Source organism: Apostichopus japonicus, chromosome 16, assembly GCF_037975245.1.
Source record: "Apostichopus japonicus isolate 1M-3 chromosome 16, ASM3797524v1, whole genome shotgun sequence".
NCBI lineage: Eukaryota > Metazoa > Echinodermata > Holothuroidea > Aspidochirotida > Stichopodidae > Apostichopus > Apostichopus japonicus.
The window spans coordinates 27,603,991-27,611,664 of NC_092576.1; the positions used below are offsets into that span (position 1 = coordinate 27,603,991).

The window sequence follows — 7,674 nt, forward strand, 5'->3', positions numbered from 1 at the left end:
GGTTTTTCCTTCTCATTACGTTTTCATTTATATATATATATTCATTTGCCTTCGTAGTTGACCTCCATTTAATGAACATATAGTCTGTTCCGGCTTTAGGAATCACAAATGATTTTCGAGTTAATTGTACAGAATGCACCCCTGGTATTTTGAATCTGACGATACACACAGACTAACCACTCATTAATAAAGGCAAGCAAGGCCGGTGTAGCAGTACAAACTGTCGCAAATATTCCATATTCAGTATAAACTCTCCCAGTCCCACTGGGACAGTTTATACTGAATTTACCAGTACATTTAGTCTCCCGGACCTTTTGTACAAGGCCAGTTGGTACAGACTGTCTCCCAGGACAGTTTATGCTATGATGAAACGAGGGGGGACATTATTTGTTGGTCGCATATTTGGTTGTAAATTGTGTCCCCCTGAACACTACGTCCGCATTAGCATGTACGTTCGAGTAGCAAAAATTTAATTAGTAATGGACTCTGGCAGTATCCGTATTATTAGCAAACTGTCACATTTCGGCTTCCGTATATTTAGCAGTAAAGTCGTGCGACAACTAAAAATGGAAAAGCTAACGGAAAACGTGAGACAAATTGCAAATATTCTAAGAGATGAGAGCTATCCAAGTGGGTTTACAAGAATAAAACAGAGAAGGATCTTAAGGAGACAAAGTCAGTCTTTCAGACTGGCTGAAAATGGAACTCTTGCGTACCGAAATTGAAGGAAAGTTTTGCTATCTAGGGCTTCTCAACTCGCCAAAATCGAGGCAGCTCATACTGACTAGTGACATCTACAGTATAAGGTAATGTCTGTACAGTAACTTACAGTATAGGATACACAATATGGTATTGGTTGTTAAATGGCGAACGGCCATTCCACAGTTAAACTATAACCAGGCCTCTAGGACTGATTGGTGCACAAATCATGATATTCTTTTACCACGTTTGGTTAGTTGTAAAAACTCATTCGCAAAAGTCAAGCAATTGCTTATGCAACAGTATAATCAGTTGTATGCTTGAGCAAAGTTGTAAGTGCATGAACAAAGTTATTAGGGCCTATTTCTTTTCGTTTTGTTTACCCAATTGTCTTAACAAATTTTTGTGAAAATTATTATAAATTTCTACCTTTTATCGCCCTGCCTATCATGAAAGATAACAACAGATCACTAAAGCTTACAGAGCTAGTCTGGTTTTGCATGCATGGGACACTATAAAATGCTATTATTGGACTATAGCATATAGCCTAGCCTACTTCTGGAGGAAAGTGGCACTAATACTGTACATAACAAATTCACGTTCATTAATTTTGGTTGGTAAGAACAGATATTGAAGGCATGATAATACTTTTTTAGGTGTGGCATATTCTCTACATGCCAAACCTCACTGCAGAAGAAAACTCCTTAAATATCTATAGACCCAAATAGTGGCCATGCAATATGTACAATAATGGGAATATTCCATTTCAAACACCGATATAGAGTTGTAATTCAATTTTAAGGCACTTCAGCTAGAATTACCAATCCTGCAGCCCATATATTTGTGTGTGTTGTTTGTTTTTTTGTTTTTTTGGGGGGGGGGCAAAAAAACATGATATCTCCTTGATCATGAACTTACTTATCTCTTTGAAGGTGTTCATCTTTGCATAGATAAACCAGACAACAGACTATGTCTAGATTCTATTGGAAAACTATCAACGTTGATGTAACAAGTTATGTTCAACAGGATTTCAAAGCGTCATTGTCCTGTAGACCTACGAACAAGTCTCCATAGCATTCCTGTAACTGGATTATGGAAACAGGTAAATTCTCAATCTGTTTTAATTGTACAGGTTGTCCGCAGCATGCAGTGAAGGTTTACTTTAGTTAAAGTCATTCTGTATGGACAAATTAAAAATTTACAAGTTTAAAGGTAGTCTGTATTGGCCCTAAATTTCGGCCAAATTAATTGCTAAAAGTTTTCAAAAAGTACTTTCCAAGGGGTAATAACCCTTTAAATTGTGCTCAGACATTCTAAATGATGACACAAGATATTGAATGTCCCAGTGAGGTAAATTTCCTCCAGGGAAATAAACATACTTAAAGAATTTTGTCCATAGTGAAAATTTGGCATATTTAAGGCCTATACAGCATACCTTTAAGCCACACTCTGGCCTAACTTCAGAACAACCATCAATATAGGAATATAATTGTAAGTTGCAAGAAGTGGCGTATCATTTTTCTGGTTTAGTGGTTGAAGAGATTGTAAATATATGGTACAGTATGGTGTAAGGTACATTTTCATGTTTGCAAGGTAAAAATAATTGGCCTAAATCCACCAACACCCTGTTTCGATCAGATATCCCACTGTTTTTATCTAGATCTGTGTACAGAATGAAGCAATGGAATAGAACAACAGTCAAGGCAAAGCATGCAACTTGTAATTGTTTTTGAAATTAGCACCTAAATGCTGTCTTCTTTCTTAACAGGTTGGTGTAGATCTTATTGGTCCTCTACCAGTGACAGCTGCCAAGCGACTGTACATCATAACACTGTCTGACTTCTATTCAAAGTGGCCTGAGACTAAGGCAATGCCTGACAAGACTGCAGCATCAACTTCTTATTGCATTACTGATGTGATGATGAGATAAGAATGTCTTAAAAAGTGAATAATTTTCTGTAGTTAGTTCCAATATGAATGGCATCATATCTGTTATTTGTACCATGCAAATAACTTGTAGTGCATGGCAGAATGCTGTGTTTGAGTATAAATTATTTCCAAATAGGTATTAAGCATACAGAAATGTCACGAAGGTAGGTGAGGACAGAGAAAGTGTACTGTAAATCTTTGCAGGTTAAGTCCCCATTAACAAGTTTATATGTACATAGTTTTTGTTCCTATATTTACTTGCAAAGTTTCCACCTCTGGTTCGCATATAGCCTGACAATTGTCGTCATTTGATTTACATCCCCAAAAAGTGATTTTGGCTGGACATGTTTCACTGCAGCAGACACAGTTTATTTGTTGAAGCAAATGATGAGTAAATAATTAAGACCACATTCCACAGCTAGACACCACCTATTGTGTGTTGTTTTTCAAAAAGGTGTTGGACAGTTTGATATTGTAACCACAGGGAACTTTTCTGTTTAGAAAGTGTGAACTTATTACCACTTGGCTGTTTTGACAGGAATTTCGACAAGATAAGAGAGGTAATGTATCAACTGAGTTTTGGTACCATTTCTCTATTAGGTCCGTTGTGGAAAATTGCTAAATGTGTTTGTGTGTGTGGTGGGGGATATTTCCTGAAACCTGGGAGAGGGACCCCTTTTTCTTTGGCAAAATAAGGCAATGTTTAGGTCTCTTGATGCAAAATTATGTATAAGAGTACATTTTACTATAATAATGGTAAGCTAGCATTATTTGTTTTTGCATTTGGGTCATACAGAGGGTGTTTTGAACCCCCCATGGATCCTGATTCAGGACAATTAATGTTTGATCGGCATTAAACAGTCATACCATGCACACATACATCAATAGAGCACCAAAAGGCATCAAATTTCTGTTGTATCCTAGCTTACTCTAATTTGATAAATTTCTGATCTTAAATTTAATTAATATGTCACAAATGTTGTATTGGCTCATGTGGTTAAAACTTTTCAGGTTTGGTAGTGAACTGTACAATATAGCGCCAAAATTATGACATGCAATCTCCAATTAATAAAATGGAGCCAGTAATCCCATAAACATGTAGGTGTCACAATAAAAGATCATCCAATTAACTCAATGCCTAAGCATAGTTCAGTTGTACACTATACAGTCTACACTTAACCAACATGGTGAATGTTAATTATCCTTGTAGTGGAGCTTTCAGGTTTGGTAGTGAACTGTACAATATAGCGCCAAAATTATGACATGCAATCTCCAATTAATAAAATGGAGCCAGTAATCCCATAAACATGTAGGTGTCACAATAAAAGATCATCCAATTAACTCAATGCCTAAGCATAGTTCAGTTGTACACTATACAGTCTACACTTAACCAACATGGTGAATGTTAATTATCCTTGTAGTGGAGCTTACACATAACCTTTCAAGATGATAATTTATTTTATATATGACTTACAGTGTGGTATTCACTACTCATAATATTGCTTTCAACTTTTATTTTGCACAGATTTGGTTGTACTGATATCTCATCCCTGACCACCAATGGAGGGAGTATGTATGAGGTTAACAGAAGACATGTCTAGACGATTTTCTTAGCAGTTAACTTGTTACCGACAATAATCTTGTCTTTCACTGTAACATATCATGAGAGAAAATTGCGTCGGCTGCTATACGTTTAAGCAAAGACAGGCCATTGACTTTTCACTGCCAGTCGTAGTCGAAGGGATGTGACGCTCAAAATTCTTTATCACCTCATTACTTCATTAAATAACAAATAAGAAGGCGTGTTTCTTGGTTCTGGAAGTTGTGTTCAAGATAAGTTCTCATAGAAAAACATATAACCGACCATATTCTTCTTCCTGTTGTAACTTTTGCTGTTATGGATTTCTGTGTAAGTCTTAACGAAAAACCCGTTGGATACATGAGAATCAGCTATTTTATTTGTAATTTACAATCAAGATTAAATTTTTGACGGTATCAAGTTGCACATTAAAGCATTATATAGGTAATCCTACTGTTTGTGGAAAGCAGTTCAAAGGGGGAATTCTAATAGGGAAACTGCATGGTTTTATTGAGGTCTTTACCAAACTCTAAAGAGGATGTTCTTCATGTGGATTATGAGAGTTTCAAGTACATATTGCTTGAAGAAGAGTGACAGTAGTATATCTTTCTAATCAAGCAATACCTCCCTGCTTGACGGATGCTCTAGAAAGCATGGATTATCTTTAGTTGCATCAGAGCTACAAAGGGAGAGTCATCATTCCAGTTAAATTTCCCCATGCAGGGGGTAGGAAGTGAGGGTGGGCACACAACATCAGAGGGACATTTTCTCATTCCACAACCACCACTCGATATGCTATAAACCGATACACACCGGCCATATCACTTAAATATGATGTATGATGTGTTAGTATGTTATCAATACTATTTATTGAGATTGTTAATTGTTAAACGTGCTATAAAAAGATATGGGATGCCATTTTAAAAATGGCATGTACAGACAGTGCCCCCCCCCCCCCAGGAGGCTCCTACCTCCCAGATCCCATGTATAATCATTTTTCACTCTTTGCTCAGTCTGATATAGATTCAGAATTTTGTGTTTGTGCATGACTATCATCCAATTTCATGTTTTGATTTTCACTATATTAACTTTCTTTGAACAAACTTTTCTCTACAAGAATGACATATTTAAAGTGTGAGAAACATGATGAGACAAAAAATCTAGCATATTGCATCCTGTTCTGTCCTATTTGCTTTATTCTTTCCCTTGTTTGGCTTTGTTTTGTTTCCTGTATGTTTGCAGCTCTTTTGAAGAGGGTATCGTTCTAATATATCTTTTCTAATTTGAACCACTTTTGTCCAATAAGAAACATTCATAATAAGAAACAACGAACCTTTATCACTGGAATTGCCTGGAATGCCATTTTTCTATACAAATGAAAATTTGCTTCACGCATGGCCATCACAACGGGGCAGGGGGTGGGGGAATGGCCCTCCACCTTGTTGAGAGGGAGAAAACCTTGACTCGACGATTGAGTGACAAAAATAAGGAAGGGTAAAAAAGTAAACAATAAAGTAGTAATGAAAGTCAATAAATAGGTGTCAAGCCCATACGGAGAGGGTTGGGGCAGTATTGACATTTTCAAGGTCAGAGAAGTATCTAGTCCAGCTACGTCATGGTTGTTATTAGCAAACAAAAATGTTTTGGAACTCATCACAGATAGGTCACAGACTTAAAAAGACCCCTCCCCAGGACACACATTCGATAACTTACCATCCCACCCCCCCCCCCGAATCCTTGCACTCAAAATTATGTGTATGGGCCTGAGTTTTGTATACAGCGTTGCCGATTTCGTTTAGGATGTAACTTGAAAACACCCTCGGTTCCCGTCCTATAATGAGCTTAACGCACGGATGAAATTTCATATTGGGTAGGCAACTCTCGTAGAGCCATGAAGTACAGTTACCATACTTGCCAAATCTTACCCACTGTGTGTTAGGGAAATACGGCAACAATGAAGTTTGGACTCCTAAAGTTGTAATATTTTACCTCTGCAATTATCATTTTTTGTTGTAGCTGTTACATTCCCGATCCCGTACCCGCCTTCCGTTGGGGGGGGGTAGTTAGGTTTATACTATCTCTCCCTCTGTAAAGATGACTATGAACGCAATGTAGTTGCCGAATACAACATGCAACATATACGGAGGATGAAATAGCAGCAATCACAACAAAAACATGATTAACATCTTCTACAGATGGAAGACTTGTTTCTTTTTCTTCTTTTATTCCCGTTCTATTTTTTGTTTTGCAGCAACGCACAACGTCTCATTTATTTACTGTAACATCTAACTATGTATGCATCTGCTCTAGTTATTGATATAATGAACTCAATTGCCTTTTGAATGTTGGAAATGCTTAAATTTTATGCGGGACAAAATATGCTATGAAGTATTTGCGGACATTCTGTACCAGGACATTTCATCCGGCGGGACTATATTTGCTGTGAGGTGGGGACACAATTTTCAGCAGATAATGTCCGACCGGACTAAATATCCTGGTACAGATTGTCCCCGTGGACACTTTGTACAGGGGGGCACTCTGTACTGTCACACCGGATGCATTCTGTACAATCATAACACTTGGGTAATACGCCCTCAATGACATTTTTACAAAGCCAATGTAGACACATTAACACACCAGTGAATCACTGTGGTCGAGTGGTACGGACTTCGGTCTGTTTGATGGAGCGAATAAAGGATTTGAGGAAGGGGTTGTAACTGGTAACAAACGGAATGCGTGAATTGGGGCTTTCAGACTTCACGGCTCAACTTGTCGGCAGCGAAAATACCCTGTCTAAATAAGTGAAGGGGGTATCCGTCGTTCAAGGAATAACCACTTAAAGTGGATACCTGGTGTTCAAAATCTCGTGGGTGGGAGGAAATGAAGCATTGAAGTCTAAGGCATTGGCTGTAAACAATAGAAACCTTAAGATTACCTGGGTGAAAACTTTTAAAGTGTTAATACATATGAATATCAGTGGGCTTATAAAAGACCGAAGTGGTTAACGAATTGCCATCCAACTTCACCGAGAGCATCTAGAAATGATATTTGATGTATAGAAACTTCGGCAGGAAATTTAATGCTGTCATGAAAAGAATTAACATGATCAAAGAAAGACTTAGGAGATTCTTCACCATGTGGCCAGACAAAAAATAAATCGTCAATGTATTTATAAAAGCGTGTTGGCTTTAGAGATGTGGATAGCATTTCCTGTTCCAATACGTGCATAATTACGTTGGCGTAACATGGTGCCGTCTTAGTGCCCATGGCGGTACCATTGATTTGGAGATAATATTTCCCATTAGAAGAGAAATAATTATTGCTTCATATGAAACGTAAAATAGGACCAACATCATCAGCTAAAGTGGTTTTGGTGGCATACTTAAGAAGAAAATGAGGGATATTAGTGTACGAAGAGGATACGTCCATAGTAACAAGTAACTAATTAATCGGTAACGTCTGAATTG

The 7,674-nt window shown here is 37.6% G+C and overlaps 1 long non-coding RNA gene across 2 annotated transcripts; it reads left to right on the plus strand.

The window, feature by feature from the left end:
- The first annotated feature begins 200 nt into the window (after positions 1-200).
- Positions 201-5,371, plus strand: LOC139983767 (uncharacterized). Of its 2 annotated transcripts, XR_011798817.1 has the most exons (4): positions 201-806; positions 1,632-1,801; positions 2,468-2,643; positions 4,154-5,371. It is a non-coding gene; the product is annotated as an uncharacterized lncRNA (long non-coding RNA). The 2 variants fall into 2 exon arrangements; XR_011798816.1 differs by having other exon boundaries at positions 201-1,801.
- Positions 5,372-7,674: the final 2,303 nt, after the last annotated feature.